Below are 23,005 nucleotides of genomic sequence, written 5' to 3' on the forward strand. Positions count from 1 at the left end.
GGCAATGGAACCAGGAAACACACTGTTATGGCTTGAATTGTGTCCCCCAAAATATGTGTTGGAATCCTAATCCCTATACCTGTAGATGTAATCCTATCTGGAAATAGTTTCCTTTGTTATGTTAACTAGATCATACCCAACTAGGGTGGGTTCTACATCTAATCATTCCTGAGTTGTAACAAGACACAGACACAGACACAGACACAGACACAGACACAGACACACACCCACAGACACACACACATAGACACACACACACACAGACACACACATACAATGAAAGACAGAGGCCATGTGAGGAAGGCTGAGGAACCAAGGGACACCCAGGGCTCTTGACAAGAAAGGAGCCTGATTTGGACTTTCAGCCTCCAGAATTGTGAAAAAATGACTGTTACAACGCTGGGTATCTATTCCATTCTAGTGTTGCTTCAAACCCCATTCTTGTTATTCTCATTAAATCCTCACCAAGTCCAGGAAGGGTGTGGGGGAAGACGCTTTTATTATCCCCATGTGACTGAAGAGGAAACTGAGGCTCTGTTGAGTTGCCCACAGTTTCAGAGCTGGGGGGGGGTGCGGAGAAGGCAGTGAACCCAGCTCCTCTGGAGTCTCCTACTCTTTCTAGAAGGACCCTCACAGGGGTATCCAGGGAGTGTTTCCCAACCTAGCCCTTCATGGACCACCTCATGGGTTTTGCCCCGTTATCGTTCTTTAAATCAACCAAACGTTAAGTCCCTTAGGAAAGACCTCAGGCTTCACCTTACCAGCCATACCCAGGACGTTCCGGCTTAGACCGGAAGGCTTCTTGCTGATGATCTTTTTTCTGTTGTTGTTAGTTGCCGTTGAGTTGATTCCAACTCATGGCTACGCCAAGCATGCAGAGTAGAACTGCGTCAAAGGATCTCCAAGGCTGTGACCTTTCAGAGGAAACCCTGGTGGCGTAGTGGTTAGGGGCTACGGCGGCTAACCAAAGGCTGGCAGTTCGTATCCGCCAGGTGCCCCTTGGAAACTCTATGGGGCAGTTCTGCTCTGTCCTGTAGGGTCGCTATGAGTCGGAGTCCACTCGACGGCACTGGGTTTGGTGTTTGGTTTTGGACCTTTCAGAGGGAGATCACCAGGCCTTACTCAGGAGGCACCTCTGGGTGGGCTTCAGCTGTCAATACACAGTAAAATAAATATTTAAGTTTTGGCTTAGGTGACATTGAGTTTGTATTAATGGTGGTAGAATGTTTTGGAAAAGGAGAGCAAGAATGGTTGCACACCATAAAGAATGTGATCCATGTCACTGATCTATACGTGTAGAAATTATTGAATTGGCGTATGTTTGGTTGTATATATTTCTACCACACACAAAAAAAAAAATTTAAGAATTACGAAAATGTGTTTCATCTGTGTACGGCCTGCCGCCATCTCCCAGCCACGGGGGTGTTCAAAACTCACCCTGGAACCTGCTGATCCAGTTTAACCGTCTTGTTTCCTGGTGGGGGTGGGTGGAGGAGGGAAGCAGAGGACGTTCAGTGATTTGCCCAAGGCCACACAGCAAGCACAGCCCAGGCCTCCTGACTCCCAGGCCTGGGAGATTTCCCTGCTGCTGAAATCCATGTGTGTATCAGAACAGGCAAAGCTCACCCAGGGGTGGGCTCTGCCTGACTCTAGAAGGAGTCCCTGGGTGTGCAAACAGTTAACAGGCTTGGTTGCTAACCAAAACGTTGACTGTTCGAGTCTACCCAGAGGTACCTTGGAAGAAAGGCCTGGTGATCTATTTCTGAAAAATCAACCACTGAAAACCCTACGGAGCGCAGTTCTACTCTGACACGCATGTGGTCGCCATGAGTCAGAATCGACTTGACAGCAACTGGTTGAGCTTCTCAGACACCATCTCTGCTGACGCCAAGAAGCAACTTTCCAGATATCCTTATTGCTCCTATTTTGAATTTGAGGAAACTGAGGCTCAGAGAGGTAAAGCAGCTCTCCCGAAGACAGAAAGCAAGTAAGGGGTGGAGCTGGGATTTGGTCCCCAGATCTGCATACTATGCTGCAGAGAATGTGGCTAAGGACACGTGGACCAGGTAGAAGGGACACTGCGTCCTGGGGTGATGCACAGGGCACAGGCCAGCTGGGGGCCTTCAGCTTTGGGGCTGAGCAACTTCCCCTTTCTCCCCATCCACAGTGTGGTTGCTGCTCTACCTTTCTGCTTTCTGGAATAGATTTAGCTCACAGAGGCCTTTGCTGCAGCTGACGGGCTGCATATTTTTAACTTGAAGAAGAATGTCCTGGCCCTTCCGAGCCTCCCACCAGCCATACCTCCTTGGGGCCAGGAATGCAGCTTGCTTCCTGCCTGCAGTAGCCTCTCATTTTCTCCCGGCTGTGGCAGCCTCGTCTTCTCAAGGCGAGACAGCAAAAGGTCTTGGGAATTTTTGTAAAACTCTTAAACCTGGCTTTGAGCCAGAGGGAAATGGCTCAGAAAGGGCTGACGCTGTCTGGGAGATGATAGAAATATGGCATTCCCGCGGCAGGCAATTCCTGAATTTACGGGGCACAGCAGGCAGGCCCATGAGCGCCGGGCCGGCCCTGGGACAGGCAGCAGTGATGCTGGATCCTCACGCACCCAGAGATGCTGCCAACAACAAAAAGGAGAGGAATAACCGAGGCCAGTTATGAAGCTTTTGCCATGAGCCAGTGTTAATCAATTTTTGTGTGTTATCTCAGGTAAATCTCATGAGCTGGACGAGGTGGGTGCTATTGTCAGCTGCCCACCATCTCAGAGGAGGAAACTGAGACCCAGAGAGGTATAGGGACTGGCTTAGGGTCACACAGCTGTGAAGTGGTGGGGCTAGAATTTGAGGCCAGTCTTTACTCACATGTACAAACATGTACACACAGATATAATACATGTACACACACCAAACACCCCTGCACACATGAACACATGCACACACGCACACACATTAACACACGCAGGCACAATAAATGTATACACGTACACACACGTACCCTCATGTATACACATAAACACACATGGCTGTACTACCTGCACACACACGTGCACACACAAAATGCATGCACATGAGACACATTTCACGTTTGCACATACATACATGCACACACATAAAACACACACATAAAAACACACATTGCATCCCTACACACATGCGCATACCTGTGCATACACAAAGCACGTGCACACTCAACCACGTTACATGCACACAAACACGCACTGACACATCACATATACAAACATGTGTTTGCATACAGGCGTTACACATACCGCACACACGTACACACGTGTACACACTCATGCACATTCTTAGACCCCAATCCAACAGGCTCACCTGGCTGCCTGGAGCAGGGCCAGAGCTCTGTCCCTCAGACCTTGCAAGCACCAGCTTCCTTCCACCGATCCATTCTCCCAGATGTTTTCTGTGACTCTAGCCAACCTAACCAGATGTGCTGGATACCCCAGGATGTCTCGGAGAACCAGAAGCTTTGCGGGGGGGCGGTGGCCAGACTGCCCCCAGATGTCTCTACAACACCACGAAACCCCAGGCCAAGAAAAGCCAGACTGTCTCAGGGCCCTCTTGCCCCTTCAGGTCACTCGTATCCCAGCATGTGGAGATAGCGGGTTGGGGCTGGGGCCTGGGTTTTTGTGCTCCAAACACAGCCCTAAATCTGAGTCCAGCTTGAAGCCCCTCCAAGACCTGGGGCTGACCCCCTGCCTTCTCCAAGCCTCAGTTTCCACATCTGTGCCATTAGGCCAGCAGGGCCAGCTTGGCCTCACCAGGGTATCAGGGGGGCTTTGGACACTTAGAACAGGAAGGAATCTTAAAGATCTTTCCCAATTTGCAGATGAGAAAACCAAGGCCTGTGATTGTGCTGCAAGCCAGCAGCACAACTGAGCTTGGAAACCAGGTCCTACAAATACTCGACTTGACAACATGTTGGATTTCGGTTAACCAGCTCCTTCCTCAGCAACACGTAGTAGAACAGAGGAAGGAAAAGCTTGTTGTGTCTTCTTGCTAGCAGACCTGTTTTAACATTTCCTTTTGCCCCAAGACATTTTTCCCAGTGGCTTCTGACCAGCAAGATGGAATTTCTCTGAGAAGTGTCCAATTGGCCCAAATTCTAACACCCTCCATAAAACACTCACTTCTCCTAGACCCCAGACTTTGCAGGGATTCACCCCAGGACCTTCGGTTCCTCTTAGGTACTGCGGAGGATTAGGGCGGGCATGAGGATCGAACTGCCATGGCTCCTGTGTATCGATCAGCACAGCTGTGTAGCCGTGTAGGTTGCCCACTGTCCCACTGTGTGGGATGACAGCACAGTTAAGGTATAGACTCTTAAAGGAGACTGCGGTGAGTTCAAATCCCGGCCAGTCCTCTCACCAGCTGGGTGACCTTGGCCAAGTTGCTTTACCTCTCTGAGCCTCCATTTTTCTCATCTGTAAATTGGGCATGACCATGGTTGTGAGGCTTAAACAGGGTAACAAATGTGCGGTGCTCAACAGAGCAGGCATAGGAACCGCTCGGTTGGCATTAGTAGTCTTGGACATTAAACCCATTTTCCACAGTGACCAAGGGACGCCCCGAGGTAGCCCAGCTTCAGGTGAGCGGAGCAGCTGGGTCTGGCCCATGGCAGGTTGACCCCACACCTTGGCTCTGGCTTCCTGGCCAGACCCCTGAGTGATTCTCAATTTCATTTTTCCAGGCCTTCTTCCTGGACCAGACCTCAGGTTCTCTGCACTCTTGTCTTTCCTAATTTCTCCTTTCAGACAAAAATCTCTGTAACTCGTCCCCGTGCCAGACCTATAAAAAGCTGACCGGGCTGTTATTTTAAGGGCTGTCACTGCTTTTCCTTCCGAGGGTCTCTGCAGGAATTGGCCTGTGGTTCCCACGGCTAGTGGCAGAGCTCCGCGTGGATTTCAAGGGCAAGGAGTGGACAGAAGGTGGCAGCCGTTGCCCGGTGGAGGGGGCTAAATTCACTCTAAAGAGGACATGACCTGTCTTCTTGGCCACCACCCCTGGCCCTTCCTCACCTTCTTCCCTCTTCCTTTGGCAGCCTGTCAACCTATTGTATGCCCACGTGGCCTCCCCAGTAATCTTTTTATAGGCAGAGCTACAGCTCAGAGAGGGGTGGTGCCTTTCTCAAGGTCACACAGCCTGAGAGTTCAAGGCCAAGTTCAAACCCAGCTCTCTCAGACTCCCAGCTCTGATCCTCTTCCTCCAGCTGCTGCTGCTTCTTCTCTCCCCAAACTCTTCCCCTCTTCCCCTTCCTGCATTCTTTCTCTTCTTTATCCCTCATCTCCATATTCCCTTTCCCTCCTCCCCTTTGGTTCTTTCTCCTGAGAGCTTCTTACCCCACCTGCTTTTCCTGTCGAGATCATCATGATGATACTGAAAACATCAGAAGAGAGTGATGACATTTAGCAGCATTTTTGAGCCTTTCCTACATGCTGAGCCCTGTGCTAAGCCCACCCTGTGCCTAAGATCCTTCAGCAATCCTGGGAGGGGGCACGGTTATCATCTCATTTTCCTGGTAAGGACAGGGGACCCAGAGGAGGAAGCAACCTGCCAAATCACACATGAAGCTGGGCTAGAGGTGGGATCTTAGCCTAGGTCAGGCTGACGCATAAACCCCAACTGCCAGGTTGTATTAGACACAAACACACATACACAGACACACACTTGGAAATTTAAGGTTTAACTTATAAACTGTCAAGAGCACAAGCTTAAGTGTTAACAATGCATTAAATGGACAACTTGATGCATTTTTACACACTTACATGGCCCATAACAAAATATAGCATGCTTCCAGCACTCCAGAAAATTCCTTTGTATCTCTTCCCAGTCAACATCTGGAGCCTACAATCTTAATCCAAAATTGGAATCCTAGCTGCATGACTTGGAATAAGTAGCTTCACCCCTCCGAGCCTCAGTTTTACTCATCTGTAAAGTGGAGATATCTCCCCTCTCACAGGGACCGTGCTGGGTTATGAGTTGGCACAGTGCTTTGGCACATAGGTAGGGCCCAGCGTAGCAGGCCTTGTCAACATTAATATGCCAGAACCGTGGCTCCCACCTCTCCAATTCAGCTGATGTCACCCATCAGTCCCTCTGCTCCTCTCTGAGTCCTAAGACCTCAGTCTGAGGAGACCACAGGAGTCAGGCAAAGGGGCCTACTGCTCTAGGGAAATGAGGCATGGTGGCTCCTGACCCCAGCCATTTGCCGACCCCCAGGCTGCAGCCTGCAAGAGGCGAAACCCTCCTCCCCACCTCCGCCCCCACCCCCTTGGTGAGGCTTCACCCGCCCGCACCCATTCATGTATTTTGTATTATAAAATGACTGCCGTCGCCATGGCAACATAAAAGGAGCCGATCTCATTACTGGGGCCCGGACACATTATTTTCTCCAAGGAATTTCTTCTTTTCATTATTTCCCTCCAAAGGTCAGTTATCCTCTCAGGCAGGGCGGGGGGGCAGCAGAGGAGGGGGGGGTCCGTGAAAGGTGAGCTGGATTCATGGCAGAATTCCCCTGGTGGAATTTACAATCATTTTGCCTTTTTCCCCTGCTCTAACACTGTTGGAGAGATTTTCCTGCAGCCTTGCGGCTCCGTTTAACCCCTGCAGCCCCGGCAGGCCCGGCAGGCAGCAGACGGCTGGCAGTTCCCACCGGGCCACCCGGGGAGTCCCACCCATCTCTGCTTCTCCTCAGCCCTCCTCCTCACGGTCACTTGAGGCCACCCACTTCAGGTCCCGGAGGGCAGGCGAGGCCTGGGGTTTGTTTGCTTCTCTGTGGAGGGTTGAGGGCTGAAAGGCAGTTCACCTTTTCTCTTCCTCCTCCCACTCAGAAGAGCACCCCTCCAAGAATTAATACTTGTGGTAATACTAATAATTTGTATCTATATCTGGAGAGTAGTGTCCTGGAAGAATTAAGGATTTGGGCTCTAGAGTCAGACAGGCCTGTGTTCAAACTTCTGCCTCCCAGGTGTAGAATGAGATATGTATGTACACTGGGCAAAGTACCTGGCGCACAGAAAACAACAGTGGCCATTATTTACCTTTGGGTATATATATTATTACCTTTGGGCATATATATTTTAGAGGAGCCCTGTTGGTGCAATGGGTAAGTGTCATTGGCTAAAGGTCAGCAGTTGGAACCTACCAGCATCTCCAGCCCTGTGGGAGAAAAGACCTGGTAATCTGCTCCCACAAAGATTAAAAAACAAAACAAAAAAAAAAAAAAACAAAGATTACAGCCTAGGAAATCCTATGGGGGCAGTCCTGCTCTGTCCTACAGGGTGGCTATGAGTTGGAATTGACTTGGCTGCGTAAAAAAATATATATATACGTACAGGAGCCCCTGGGTGGTACAGTTAACACAATTGGCTGCTAATAGAAAGGCTGGAGGTTCAAGTCCTCCCAGAGGCACCTCAGAAGAAAGGCCTGGTGATCTACTTCTGAAAAATCAGCCATTGAAAACCCTATGAAGTAGAGTTCTACTCTGACAAATATGGGGTTGCCATGAGTTGAGGTCAACTCAATGACAACTGTTTTGTAAATATATGCGTGTGTGTGTATATATATACATATATATATACATATATATATATATGCCCCTTACTGTGTGTATCAGTTATCTATTGCCGCATAACAAATAACCCCAAAACTTGGTAGCTTAAAACAAAGACAATCATGTACTTATCTTTCATAGTTTCTGTGGGTCAGGAATTTGGGAGCAGCTTGGTTGAGTGGCTCTGGCTCAGCTTCTTTCTTGCTGTTGCAGTTAGATCTTGGCTGGGGCTGTAGTCATCTGAGGTCTGGACGGGGGCTGGAAGATCTAATTCCCAGGTGGCTCACTCAGGGCTGGCTGCTCATCAGGGGTCTCGGTTTCTATCCATGTGGGTCTTATGTGAGCCTATCTGCAGGGCTGCTTGAGTATCCTCACAACATGGTGGCTGGCCTCTCCCAGAATCAGTGAGCCAAGAGACCAAGGTGGAAGCTCTGATGCCCTTTGATGACCTAGCCTTGGAAGCCATACACTGTTATGTCTACCATATTCTACAAAAAAGCATGAATAACAGAAGATAAGGATCACTGGGAGACGTCTTCAAGGCCGGCTGCCACAGGTGCTGTATCCTTTATGTATTGTTGTTGCTAATTGCTGTCAAGTGGGCTGACTCATGGTGACCTTATGCATAATAGAACAAAATGTTGCCCAGTCCTGTGCCATCTTCATGACTGTTGGTATGTTTGAGCCCATTGTTGCAGCTATCTTGTCAATCCATCTCACTGAGGGTTTTCCTCATTTTCACTGACCCTCTACCAACTATGATGTCCTTTTCTAGTGATTGGCCCTTTCCATAGTTATCTCATTTAATCTTCACAAGGACCCTAAGAGACAGGGTTGAGGCTGATTTCCATTTTACAGGGGAGGAAAGTGAGGCTCAGAGAAGGAAAGCTACTTGTCGAGGCTTGCAGGTTATCCCTCCTGACTTCAGGTCTGGACTCTACCTCCCTCACCTGCTTCTCCACAGACCCAGTAACTGTGATGGTTGGATCCTCTGGGCTGAAGGGATGGAGATGGCAGAGAAACTTCCGGCAGTCTGAGTCTCTGTACTGCAGCTGGTCGGGGCAGAGCAGTGCACACACACTCCAACAAGTGAAGTCAGTCAAAACACTCCCCCCGACGAAGCCAGTGGAACAAGTGTGTTTGTAAAACTGACTGCATTTTTGTTGACAGGCAAATGTCTATATTACATGGCAACAAATGGCTGGAAGATGCAAAAACGCAGTCAATCACTGGAGAATTTTTTTTTCCCTCTTTAAAAAAGCAAAGCTCTCCCAGCACCAAAAAGGATGAATGATGTTTGCATCATGTTTGCTGATTTTCTTCCCTGATTGAGCATGTTCCTGGGGTACAGTCATGGAGAGCCCTGGGCGGCCCACGTCTGTTTGAACCAAGCAGGGAAGGGTATCCAGGATCTTTCCAGGAAGTGGCGAACTCCAAGGAATGAAGGACTGTCTCGAGATATGCCGCTGCTCAAGGGGAGAGAGAAACCCCCGGGGGTTTAAAGGTGTGAGAGCACTGAATGAGTGTTCTTTATGGCTTATGGCTTTGGGGGCCAGTTTGTTAATCTTCTCCCCTTGAAAGCCAGTGTCTCCTGTAGTCTGGGGAAAATATACAAAAGCACCCACAGTCCTGGATCCTCTGCTTGTACACCCCCAGTGTCAGCAAGGTCACTTTCTCCCAAGGCAGGCTGCCTTCTTGACACTGCAGCCACCATCTCCATGCCTACCGCCCTTCTGGCTCAGCCTCTCAGAGGCATGCAAGGAAAGACTGACTACTGTGCTCAATGTCAGTCCTCCAAATCTAGAAGCCACTGGTTCATTCATTCCTTTGACAGATCTTTATTGCGTACCCACTGCATACCAGGTGCTGGGGAGAGAAGTTACTGAGGCAGCCATGGTGATCCTTGCCCCTAGTCCAGTGAGAGAGATGGATCAAACAAGCCAAGAGACAAATGCATGAAATACCTGGAAGTTGTAAGTGTCTCCAAGAGAATAAACAAGGGACTTAGATGGAGAATAACGAGGAGGTAGCTATTTTAAGCGGGAGGGCCGGTCAAAGAAGGGGAAGGGGGCATTTGGTCTGAGACCCACGGAAGCCGTTAAATGAAGAGTGGGGGACTGACATTCCAGGGAAAGAGACACTCCAGGCATGTGGAAAGGTCCTGGGGCAGGAAAAAACTAGGTGTTTTCAAGGCACAGACAGAAGGCAAGTATGGCTAGAGTAGAGTAAGCAAGGGGCAGAGTTTGGATTTTATTCTGAGTCTGATGGGAAACCATTGGAGGTTGTTATGGCTAGAGGTTAAAGGGCTCATGGGAGATCATTCTTTGGGCTTGGCCCCTGTCCTTTGGCAGGTAAAGTATTATCATTATAGCCATTTCATGGTTAACTTCTGGTAAATGTGGCCTTTACTATTTTCATGACAGACACTACCTTCTCCAGGAACTCTTCCTTGCCTCTAGTCCTGGCAAACTCATATTCACCTCCCTCAAAACATACGTGATGGCCTGAAACTATTGCCCTGAGATAATCTTTAAACCTTAAACCAAAAATATCCCCTGAAGTCTTCCTAAAACCAAACAGTAGTTTAGCTTAACTGGTAAGGAATGTCTTCCGTGAGCATGGTGCTCTTTCAAGATCTAGCTATATGGGATCACACTGACAACAGCAACTCAAAAGGTTAGATAGGAACCTTAGAGGGCAGTGAGTTTATGTTAACGGGGGAGGAACAGCTCAGAAAATGAGGATGAGAATAGTTGCACAACTTAAAGAATGTAATCAATGTCACTGAATTTTACATGTAGCAACTGTTGAATTGGTGTATGTTTTGCTGTGTATATTCTCAAGAACAACAGCAAAATAAATAAACCTAAAAGATGCATGGTGGAACAGTGGGTACTTGAATGCACCATAATGCACCAATGCAGTCACAGGATTGCAGCAAGTATCCTTGTCACTGGACGGCGACTCCATGCGAGCTGAGCCCCATCTTCCATCTGCGTCTTCCCAACACCGAGTGCCGACCTGGCACAGGGGAGCAGGTGTGTAGCATGGTAGGCAAAGGTGAAATATGCCTGAGTTCAAACTCTGGTTCTGTCACTGGCTAGCTGACTAACCTCGCAAGCTCCTTAACCCCCTTGCCTCAGTCTCCCCTATGGAAATGAGGAACTAGTAGTCCTTGCCAAGGACAGCGGCGCTGACTGGATCAGTGAATGGTTATACACTGCTCCCCACAGTGCTGGCTACACGGTGAGTGCAAATAGCTGCTAGCTGTGCTTGTTATCAAAGGCTCAGAGAAAATTTGTTGAGTAAAGATTGTGGGAAGGAGCCCTAGTGGCTCAACGGTTAGGTGCTTGGCTGCTAACCAAAAGATTGGAGGTTTGAACCCTCTCAGTGGGTCCATGGGAGAAAGACCAAACCAAACCAAACCCACTGGTGTTGAGTCAATTTTGACTCATAGTGACCCTATAGAACTGAGTAGAACTGCCCCATGGGGTTTCCAAGGGTGTAATCTTTATGGGAGCAGACTGCCATATCTTTCTCCTATGGAGAGACTCGTGGGTTCAAACCTTCGACCTTTCAGTTTGCAGCTATGCCACCAGAGCTCCTCCTCATAAAGATTACAACCTAGAAAATCCTACGTGACAGTTCTACTCTGTTGCATGGGGTTGCTATGAGTCAGAATCGACTCAATGGCACACAACAACCTCAAAGGTTTTGGAGGCAGCCCCTACTCTCCCCATTGCCTCCACCACCCTGCCCTGTGCATGCCATCTCTCCGCCAATGGGAGTTTGGCTCATCAAAGCCTCAAGCATTGGCTAGGGACTTGTTCAGGTTTGATATCTGGCTGTTACTTTTAATTTCTCAGATTTAATGTTGGCAGGATTAACAGTGCTTGCATACTTTGGAGATCTGAGCAGGGATTTATGGCGTCCTGGTCTCTTAATGGTGAAATGGCTGAAGGAGCTGGGAGAGGGCTTAGGACTAGGGAACAAACATCCCCTGGGCTTGAGTCCCCAGCTGAAAATACAGGCATGGGGGCTGCAGAATGTCTACCCTGTCATGATTTCTGGAGCTTAGGATGCTCTATATCTATCACTCTGTCCATCTGTCTATTCACTAGATGAACAGTCACTGAGCACTGACTGTGCCAGGCACTGGGGACTCTGCATAGAACAAGATGGATGCAATCCCTGACCTCATGGAGCTGACATTCCATGGAGGGTGGAAAAGGAGCTTGTGTTTTGTGAGCACTTATTATGTGCTGGGAGCCCTGGTGGCACAGTGGTTAAGAGCCACGTTGAGCTACAGCTGTTAACCAAAAGGTCAGCAGTTCAAATTTACCAGCTGCTCCTTGGAAACCCTATGGGGCAGTTCTACTCTGCTCTATAGGATTGCTGTGAGTTAGAATCGACTCGACAGTAACTGGTTTGGGTTTTTTTGGTATTATGTGTTGGGAATTTGTCCAACTTATTGTTCTTGCTTGTAACTACCTTTCGAGGTTTTATAGATACTGACTCATGGAGTATGGAGAGGTGAAGCCCATTGCCCAAGGTCTCCAGCTTGAGGGTGGTCACATTGGAATTTGGACCTGGCCTGACTTCTCCAGGAAACCATAGTGGTGTAGTGATTAAGTGCTACCGTTGCTAACCAAAAGGTAGGCAGTTCGAATCCTTCTTGGAAACTCTGAGGGGCATTTCTACTCTGTCTTATAGGGTCACTGTGGGTCAAAATCGACTTGATGGTGAAAGGTTTCTTTTTTTTTTTTTTGACTCCACCATCTGGTGCGTTTCTATAGCAGGAAAAATCCAACTTGCAGGTTGCCATTCTTCTGCCCTCCTGTGACTCAATTCCCTTATTTTGAGGACAGGACCCATGTCTTCTCCACCTTGGCTTTCCACAGATCCCAACGCGTTGCCTGCAAGGGTGTAGTATAAGGGTGTCCAAAAAACCAATTCCAGTGTCTACCCCAGTTGAGCCCTAGTTAGGCCACCTCTTGCAAGAAGCCTGCCCTGATCACCCCAATCATGGAGACCTCACCTTCCTCTCTCTGACCCTGAAGAGACTAGGCTGTTTGTGGCATCATCCTTCTCACCATCCTCTCCTTCCTCCTCTTCCCCGCTCGCTATCAGATATCAATTAAGGATCTGTCAAGTGAGCCATGTAGCAGTTAAGGGCATAGCCTCTGGGTTTGGAGAGATCTGGGTTTGAATCCCAGCTCTGCCACAGCTGTGTGGCCATGGACAAGTCCCTTGTCTGCTCTGAGCTTCAGTTTCCTCATCTCTAATGCCAGAGGGTTATTCCGAGGATTAAATAAGATAGTATATGCAAGTTTCTCACACTGTTACTATGAATGGGGTGAAACTAGGACACCTCAGCAGCTTGAGCCAGAAAGACATCTGGGCTTCCTAGAAGGGCTCCTGATAACTTGCTAAGAGCAGACTAAGAGCTGTGAACAGTGGCTGAACTCCTCTTATTTTAATTGCTCCAACCGAGCCATCAGAGGCACTTTTGAAGAATGCCTGTCACATATTTATTGCTGAGAAGAGATCTGACCAGCTGAGCAGACAATTCCTTGAGGTGTGTGTCCAAGCCTTCTCTCCTGAGCCCAGGCTCCGCCTCCCAAGACTCCATAACATTCTGCAGCTTTGGGCACAAAGCTCAGGTCCCTAAGAACTTTCATCGAGTGGGTCCTTTTAACCCTCCTTTTCTCATTAGTATTCCTGCCAGGCCCAGCTGAGAAGCCCCAACCATTAGGCAGATGTATCAATAATCCAGATATATCCTTCAGGTGATTTTTTGGTTTTTAATGGGTGTTGAGCATTTGTTCTCATGAAGGCCCTGGGAAACATGTGCTTTGGTGCTAGAGCGTTCAGCTTACGCAAAACACCGTGAGCACTCAAATTTGCCTCTTTTTGATTTAGTCTCTTGCTAGCTTGAAGGACTGGATTTTATAACAGGTCAATTTCAGACCATTTGATATTGATATATGAAGATCCTTAGGGATTATTGAATGCATTTTTCATCCAGCTGCGATAGTATCATATAAGGAAAATGGGATTGACTGTTAAGTACAAATTGAAAAAGACATGGTCATTTAAGATAACTCCTTATCTGTATACAAGGAAATGGTATCAGAGAAATAGACCACCAGTTGACAGAAATAAATTTCACCTTGGGTTCCTCTTCCACTTGCCTCCTCCGTCGCTGTTCACACTCGTCCCGGATTATTCAATTATTCTGAGAGCCCTTTCCTGGGGCCCCTCTCAGAGGATGTGTTTGTAAGGAGAGGAAAATTCTCTGCTGCTTTATTCTAGAAGGAAAGGCTGGGTGGGAGAAGCTGGAACTATTAATGAGGTAACCCTTGGAGAGTTTGGGGTGGGGCAGCTTCAGCCTGGAGATGGCGGCTCTCCCTGGCAGAGTCCCTGACAGCATGCTAAGAGCAGATGAAGAGCTGAGAACAATGACTCCGTGCTTTTCCTTCTGCTCACCAGGCTCCTTATATTACCTTCGCTGCTAATGCTAAGATCAGTGAAATGGTCTTGGCTGCATGGAGGCCCTTTCCAGGACATACGTAGTCCTGGAAAGTGCTATGGCTGCCAAGGGGCCTGTGTCCAGGGTGATGAGTTAGAATGCCCATTCTCATACAGGAGACTGCCCTTCAAAGCTCCTGTCTTTTTGACACATTTCAGCTTACAAGATCTTTTTGAGCAGCACATCAGCCCCGTGAGGTTGGTGTTGCTCTCCACCCATTGACAGTCCAGGAGATGGCACTGACTGAATCAAACCAACCCAGGTCCCACATGACTCAGGAGCTTGTGCCTTTGGCTGGAATGTACATAAACACAGTGGGTTGGAAGGTGTCTTAGTTTCCGAGTGCTGCTGTAACAAAAATATAAGATGCTGGCTTTAAAGAACTGAAATGTATTTCCTCACAATTTATGAGACTAGACGTTCAAAATCAAGACATCAGCTATAGGGAACGACTCTCTTTGTTGGCTCTGGAGAAGATCTTTGTCTCTTTCAGCTTCTTGTAGCCCTGCGTTCCTTGGTTGCTTGGTGATCTTCACGTGGGATCTATCCCACTTCTCCAGCCCTCATTTGTGCTTCTTCTGTGTCAACTCTGCTCTTTTTATAACTCAGAAGTGATTACATTTAGAACAAGTTCTACACTAATATGGCCTCATTAACATAATAAAGCTCTATTCCCAATGGGATTACATCCACAGGGTAGGATTCTAACACATATTTTGGGGGGCACAAAATTCAATGTGTGCCCCGCTTGGAAGATTCCATGGACCCCAAATATCCTCTTCACTGGTCAACAGGGCACCTGGGAAGCTTGCCTCTGGCCCCCTGTGAGCAGTGCACCCCCCTCAAGGGAGGCAGTGCATTGCCCTGTGTCTGCCCATGCGAACCCCCTTCTCCCATTCCCAGGGCTCAGGGTGGAGGAAGAGGGCTGCTGTCTTTATCTCTTCAGGTCCACCTGAGGGGAGGTTGGCTGGGAGGTGTGTTTTGTGGGCACCTATGGACAAGGTGGAAACCCTGGTGGCGTAGTGGTTAAGTGCTATGGCTGCTAACCAAAAGGTCAGCAGTTTGAATATGCCAGGCGCTCCTTGGAAACTCTATGGGGCAGTTCTACGCTGTCCTATAGTGTCACTATGAGTCAGAATCGACTCAATGGCACTGGGTTTGGTTTTTTTTTTTTTATGGACAAGGCTTGAGGCAGGTGTCTGCCTTGACCCTTGGGAAAGTGGGGCTCATGCCTCAGTCTGGCTTCTTTGTCAGACTCTCTTCCCCCCCCCCACCCCCGCCCCACTCCCCTGTTTCACAGAGGAAAGGGCTTTTAGAGTCCCAAAGCCAGCCAGATGGCCTGGGGTGAGGCCCCCTGTAAGGCTAACTCATCATTTCTAAAGGATCTACAATATGCTGGGTCATGAGCCAGATGAGCCACTGTCAAGAGACCCTGAGAAGGGTGTGATGAAGCTGGGACCCATCCCATTATATGAACAGTCTTTTTAGAACCCATAATAAGATAAGCAGCATCATTCTCATTTTATAACTGAGGAAACTGAGACTCAGAGAGGAGAAGTAACTTGAGCAAGTCACACATCTATGTTAGTGGAGGAATAAGAATCTAAATCTGGGTTTGTTTGACTTCAGAAGAATTCATTTATTCGTTTATTATTTCATCCATCCATTCATCCATTCTCTTGGCCACATAGCCTCCATTCATCCATCCATCCATGCTTCTATCCATCTGGTATCTGTCCATCCATCCTTCCTTCCTTCGATCTTTTCCATCTCTCCCTCTAGCCATCCATCCATCCATCCATCCGTCCGTCCGTCCGTCTGTCCGTCCGTCCATCCGCCATCTGTCCATCCTTCCATTCATCCATCTGGCTACCTGTACCCACCACCCTAACTACCCGCCCACACATCCACTTATCCATCCATCTGATGTCAATAAATCCTGTACCAGGCAACAGTCACCTTTAGTCATATGGATGATTAACTAGATCATTGGAGATCAGAGGGAATTGACTCAATGGCAGTGGGCTTGGTTTTTTGTTTTCTGGAGATCAAAGGGAACCCCAGGGCTCTCCCCAGGACCACCACATCCTGGCTTTGACCAGTAGCCTTCAGGACTAGACACTTGGAGGCCTTCATCAAAACTTTGCCAGGAGAAGGCAGAAGATAACAGGCTGCGGGGTATCTCCCACTTGACTCGGGGCTTTGAGTTGTAGGTACATCAGAGGGTCCACCTGGAAGAGAGTGTGTGGTGGGGGAGGCTGGCATACATAGTTCACCTTCTCCCTAGGAACCCACAGGCAAACTCTCTCCGCCCACCTATAATTCTAGCTCGCCTGTCAATACACGTGGGGCACAGAGCCAGTTCTTCCCGGGGCCATGAATCACAGCACTCATTCTGTGGTGCTGATAAAATACCACCTCTCCTGAAGACTTGACTGAATAAATCTGAGGTATGCAGAGATCTGCAGGCTCCTCTCTCTCTTCTTCTTCCACTCTTAACTCAAGGAGGTCCTGAAGTGCTGGCTGATAAGGCTGCCATACCCTCTGGGGGATGCCAGTCCCCTGGTAGGAGCTGTGGCTGACTTAGAAGAGCCTTGGTGAGGCCCAGGGCTCTGGGTTCAACTCCTGACAGTGGCACTTGGGCAAGGCTCTGCCACTCTCTGGCCCTCATTTTTGACCCTGAAATAAGTAGGTTGTTCCTAGTGCTTCTGAAATCTCTTCTAGTCTCTGTTGGAGACCCCATTTGTTTACAGGCCCCCAAGGCATGACCGTTGCCTTCAAGGATTCACAGTCTTGAGGGGAGGACACTTCACTCTTGCACACGGGCCTCCTGGTTGGTCTTCCTGCCTTAGCACCTTGCATTTGCTCTTCCCTGTGTCCGGACTGTCCCTTGTCTGCATATCCACATGGTTTCTGCCCTCATCTCCATGGCATGTTTGCTCACATATCGCCTTCTCAGCATGGCCTCCCTCTTTTAGATTGCTACCCCAATCCCAGCACTTCCCATTGCCCTTCTCTGCTTTACTTTGCTCGGTAGCACCTTTCACCTTCTACTATATAGCTTATTTACTTATTGTCCCCAACCAGAGTGTACATTCTGTGGAGGTAGAGATTTTTATCTGTTGTGTTCACTGCCGAATAGCCAAATGTCCCCCCACCGCACCAACTCGGAGCATAGTGGAACCTCAGTAAGTCTGTGCTGAACGAGCGAATATATGTCAATGTGTCTTCTGGAGAGAGGCCAAGTAGGAGAGTGGTTGGAGGGACAGACTCAGGATCAGGTAGATATTAGATCAGCCCCATAGGAGCTGCGTGATCTCAGGCAAGTGACTCACCTGCTCCGTGCTTCATATCCTCATCTGCACAATGGGCATGTTAACCACACCTGCATCAGCAGGAAGTGGTGACGGCTGAGGGAGGCCACGTGTGGAGGGCACTTGGCACATGGGGAATACAGTAGGTGATCCAGACATGGTAGACTTTATTGTCGTGGATGACTCAGAGATTCTTGGAATTTCAGCACTGCAAGGGGTCTGGGAGATCACCTGGTCTGTCTTCCTCTTGCAGATGGGGAAACTGAGGCCCATTCTATAGCCTGGGAGGGCTGGTGCTTTGCTTTTCCCTCTAAATTAAAAGTCTGGGCTTCTAGGATTCTTGCAGCCTCCAGGGTGAAGCTGAAGCTCCTAGAAGTCCGCACCTCAGAGGGAGAACTCTGGGCTGTGAGGAGCTGAGCACACCTGGGACCGGGAAGTTGGCCTTCCTCTCAGCAGTAGGCCTGACCGGCTGTGCTCTGAATGACCAGTGGCCAGGGTGGGAGGACCTGAGGTGACAGGTATCCAGGGAGAGTCCCAGGGACCAGTCAGGAAAATGGAGCCCTCACCAGATATATCAATGGAAGGAATTTAATACAAGGAGCTCTTTCCAGGCGTACTAGAAGATCTGGAAGGGCAAGCAAGAGGGGGAGCAGCCCTGAATGAACAATGCGCAATCCTAGAACTAGGGGAAAAAGGGAGAAGGGGACACGGTCAGCCTTCAGGAGCCAGGACTGCCGGACAGGGGCTACAGGGAAATGCAGCCACGGAGAGACATCACCCAAAGCAGCCAGCACCAGTTGTCATCGAGTCAACTCTCACTCATGGTGACCCCGTGTGTGTCAGAGTAGGGCTTTCAATGGCTGATTTTTCAAAAGTAGATTGCCAGGCCTTTCTTCTGAGGAGCCTTATGGTGGACCCGAGCCTCCAACTTTTCGGTTAGCAGCCAGGCACCACACAGGGACTGCCAAATAGCCAGAAAACCACGCACATTGCCATCAAGTCAATTCCGACTCACAGGGACCCTACAGAACAGAATAGAACACCCATAGGGTTTCTAAGGCTGTAATCTTTACAAAAGCAGACTGCCACATCTTTTTGCCTCAGAGCACGGCTGGTGGGTTCAAACCCCTGGCCTTTCAGTTAGCAGCTGAGCACCCTCAGGGCTCCAAGACAGGAGGAAGAAATACCCTGTCTTCTTCCTCCTCCCACCCTCCAGGCTTCGACAGCCTCTCCCATTGTCTACCCCTACAGGGAAGCAGGTGGGCAAGGGACCCTGGGAACTGTAGATGTAGGTGTCAGCCCACATGATGCATAGCAGCCAGGGGAAGGCAGGGAAGGGATCTGATGGCAAACAGACAAACTGACTGGCAAGGGAGCCAGGAGGGCAGGGCCTGAAGGGAGGGACGTGGATGGAGGGTGTTGGCTGTAAGTCAGAGCCACTGATATGGGGCCCAGCCTATCACAGGCTGGAGAAGGGCAGGAAGAACGGGGTGGACGGGAGAAAACAGAAGCCTGGGTCCCTTCCTCTGCCACATGTCTTTTTACGCAGCCCCCCAGCATTCCCTGAACTTGTGGACAGAAACAGGAGGCAGGACAGGGAGTAGGCAGAGACAAAGCAGGGGTGAGGCCCAGTCACACCCAGAGGTGGGAGAGTCAGGACAGACCTCAGCCCTCCTGTCACCACGCTGCCACTTCTGCCTCAACCTGGCATGCTTTGTCAACTCTCTGCCAGTCCAGAACCCTCACAGGGTGCAGGTGGTGAATGTCCGTGCTGGCCAAAGGTACAAAATTGTTCTGGCTTTCTAGAGCTCACATAGGCCAGGTACAGAAACTGAAGGCTGGTGTACCCACCAATGACGCACCAAACTGTTATCCAGAGTGACTGTACCGTTTTACATTCCTACCAGCTATGTATGAGTGGTCCAGTTTCTCTGCATCCTCGCCAGCATTTGGTATTATCACTAGTTTTTATTTTAGTTGTTCAGTGTATAGTGATATTCCATTGTTATTTTGATTTGCATTTCCCTAATGAGTAATGAATAAGTCCCTGGGTCACTCAAACGGTTTGTGTTAGACTACTCACCCAGCAGCACCATGGAAGAAAGGTTTGGCTATCTGCTACCTTAGAGATGACAGCCAAGAAAACCCTATGGAGCATAGTTCTACTCTGTAACACATGGGGTCACCGTGAGTCAGAATGGACTCAATGGTAATGGGGTTTTGTTTGTTCATTTTGATGGCTAATGATTCCTGGCTCTGTGGTTTAAAAAAAATTTTTTTTGAAGCACTATCAGATCCCATTGGCCCCTTTCACAGATGAGAGAAACTGAGGCCCAGGGATTGAAAAGCACTTGCCCAGCTGCGATTGGATCCCCCAGGCTTCATTCTGACTCCTGGTCAAGTGCTCTTCTGAGAGGAGAAAGAAAAAAGCAGCTTTTAACAAGGTTGCCTACTTTTCCCTGGGGCTGGGCAAAGCACTATTTTGGTAGGTTAAGTGATACATGTAGGTTTTCCAGTGATATTTCCTGTCTCTGTGCTTCTCGCCCATTTGGAGAGCTGGCCTCAAGGTGTCTGCAAGGGGTGAGTTTTCACAGCAAAACTGTCTGGATGCCCGTTGGGCCATACCATGAGGACACCCCTTATTTGCCAACCTAAAGCCCCAGTAAGCTGCCTGACTGAGTATGGTGGCAAGGGGCCTGGCCAGCAAGGGGGCTGTTCCGCACTCAGCCCCCAGGGTGGATGCAGGGTGAACATCCCCTTGTTAAGAGCTAATCTCCATTCTCAGAGCAAAGCATGGCCATCAGCGATGTTCGAGGCTAGAGCTGGCTGCTCTGAGCGCAGGTCAGTCTCTAAGCCCCCGGGCTGCGTCCTGGTCCCTCCTCCTGGCCCCCTCTCCCTCTGTCCCCCACCTGGCAACTCTCTGTCCCTCACAAAAAGTCTTCCTCCCTCCCTTGGCCTCCCAGACCTGTTGTGTGCCTTCTTTTATCTCATTTTATTTGGGCAGAAAGTGGCATCCCTGAGACCCAGGAGGAGGGAACGCAGCATCTGGGAAGGAAGGGAGTCTGCAAAGAGACAACACAATTTTTTTTTTAGCATGGTAATAAATGCTATTCAAAAAAACACCCCACAATCTCTGAAAAACACAGCCCATTGAAATGACAAGCCGAAAATCATTTGCTAAGCGCCGAAACCCGTTCCCTTTGTCACCCAAATCCTTCTGTTGACAGTTACCTTTCAATCCCGCCATAGTGCAGAAAGGGTTGATCTTTATTCAACAGTTCTATTCACCCTGCGTATTAATGAAAACGGGGGAGGGAGAAAACAACTTGTAAGAATGGTGTTTAATAGGCTGATAGACAAGCCGTCTGGATTCCCTGGCTGGGCCCCGCTTATCAGCGACTCGCAGTGGGGCTGACTCGGTCTCCCTTGTCCCAGCTCAACTTGCCTCGCCCACCTGGCTGCTCAGCCCCTGCAAGGGGAACCCTGCAATCGATTGATTGATTGATTATTATTATCATAAAAAACAAACAACAAACTATGTTTGCTGATTTTTTCTCTTCACCAGACAGGAGGGGCAGACATAGGTCATGACTTGATTCCACGATTCATGCCCTCACCCAATAATGCTTATTGAGCACCTACTGTATGCTGAGGGGTTATGCCGGGGCATGAACAAGACTATGCCCCCACCTCAAACCAAAAACCAAACCCAGTGCCGTTGAGTCGATTCTGACTCAGCGACCCTATAGGGCAGAGTAGAACTGCCCCACACAGTTTCCAAGGAGCCCCTGGCGGATTCTAGCTGCTGACCTTTTGGTTCACAGCCGTACCACTTAACCAGTATGCCACCAGGGTTTCCACCCGCACCCCAGGGAGCTTCAAATGAGGAGATGAAGCTGCAAACCAGGAAGCCCCTTCTACCCCAGAGTGCTGGGCCAGGAGCCAGGGGAGGTCAGCAAGGGCCCCAAATCGCTCTCCCTGGGTCCCTCCAGCACCAGGCCCCACACCTGAGAGGCATCTTCTCCTTCCTTCCCACACCCAGGCCCCCCAGTGAGTCTGGCCAACTCTGCCTTTAAAACATCTTGAGTCCTCCAGACCTCATTGCCTCAGCCCTGCCTCTGGCCCTGCATCTGTGGGGGCCTCTCGATGGGCTCCCTGCTTCTCCCCAACCCCTCGAGCCCATCCTCTGTATAGAGTGACCCCTTGAATCTGTAGGTTGGATCTCTGCCTCGCCCCCCAACCCCTGTCTGCCCAGACCCTTCTGATGAGGCCTGTCTGTCTCGTCCCAAGGCCCTCGTTCCCAGCCCTTGTTACAGAACCTTACCAGTACTAGTTGCTGTTGATATTGACTCATGGTGGCCCCTTGTGTGTCAGAGTAGAACTGTGCTCCATAGGGCTTTCAATGCCTGACTTTTTGGAAGTAGATAACCTAGCCCTTCTTCTGATGTGCCTCTGGGTAGACTTGAACCTCCAACCTTTCAGTTAGCAGTGGAGCACGTTAAACATTTGGACCACCCAGAGACTCCTTCAGCACCTTACATTACATTCTGTGTTGGTTTAATTGATCACCATCTGCCTCTTCAATGGCCTGTGAGCCCATAGGGGTAGGCACTATGTCCCCTGGCTCTTGCTGGGTCCCTAGAATGCATGTATGGATTGATGCGTGGCTGCCAGTCCTGTAGTGGGGTGGTCCCTGGACCTCATCCGGGGGGCTTCTGTCCACTGACCTCCTGATTCTGAATCGAAGGGTTATCGCATGACGGCCTGCTCTCTTCTTAAAACCAACCGGTGCTGGGCAGCTGTGATGAGTAACAGCTACTTCTCATCCTGATCAGTCATTCAGTCACTCAACAAACATTTACAGTTATGTGCCAGGCAATGTGCAAATGTTTGGGGCTCAGCTCTGAACCAAGCAGGTATGGAACTGACAGTTTTAATGGGGAGACTGGCAGTCAAAAGGCAATAAATATAAATGATGACATCAGGGGCTATGAAGAAATATGAAGCAGAAGAAGGGGTCAGGGAGATGTCGTTGTCCAGGGGCAATCAGAGAGGGCTTCCTGCAGGAGGTGACACAGTAGCAGAGGCCTGAACTAAGCTCCACTGTCAGAAAGCAGGTAGGGGGAAGTGGACTGGTGAGGCAAGGCAAGCAGGTGTCAGGTTAAAGAGGATCTGACAAGCTCTTGGAGGACAGTGGACTTTACCTTTGGCATTTGGGGGGACCCTAGAAAGCTTGTAAGTAGAGGATTTAGCACAGTGTCTCGCTCAAGTGGGTGGCCAGAGGATGCTGAGGGAACGAATGAGTGAGTTGCTGAGTGAGGATCCCCCACACACTGTGACCCCCTGGAGTTCTGCCCCCTGCCTTCTTTCAGCTCCCAAATCAGCCCCTCCTGGCAGGTGACCCCTCTTTGTAGGGAACCCTGCCATTGTTTGCCCCTCCGCTTTCTTGGGCTTCAGCTCCATGGCTAGGATGAGTTTAGCTTTAATGGGGAGCGGTTTCCGTGAGCTAAGTGAGAAACCCTCCAGGCACACAATAAGGGGCCGTTCCCCAGCCTCCTTCAGATGGAGCGATAATCCAGACAGTCATTTGTGT

The 23,005-nt window shown here is 49.5% G+C and overlaps 1 long non-coding RNA gene across 1 annotated transcript; it reads left to right on the top strand.

Annotated features, from left to right (window-relative positions):
• The first annotated feature begins 1,549 nt into the window (after positions 1-1,549).
• On the top strand, positions 1,550-10,769 carry LOC126065859 (uncharacterized). The gene is made up of 3 exons (XR_007514944.1): positions 1,550-1,956; positions 7,922-8,127; positions 10,710-10,769. It is a non-coding gene; the product is annotated as an uncharacterized LOC126065859 (long non-coding RNA).
• The last annotated feature ends 12,236 nt before the right edge of the window (positions 10,770-23,005 follow it).

This window comes from Elephas maximus, chromosome 22 (genome assembly GCF_024166365.1).
Source record: "Elephas maximus indicus isolate mEleMax1 chromosome 22, mEleMax1 primary haplotype, whole genome shotgun sequence".
Taxonomy (NCBI): domain Eukaryota; kingdom Metazoa; phylum Chordata; class Mammalia; order Proboscidea; family Elephantidae; genus Elephas; species Elephas maximus.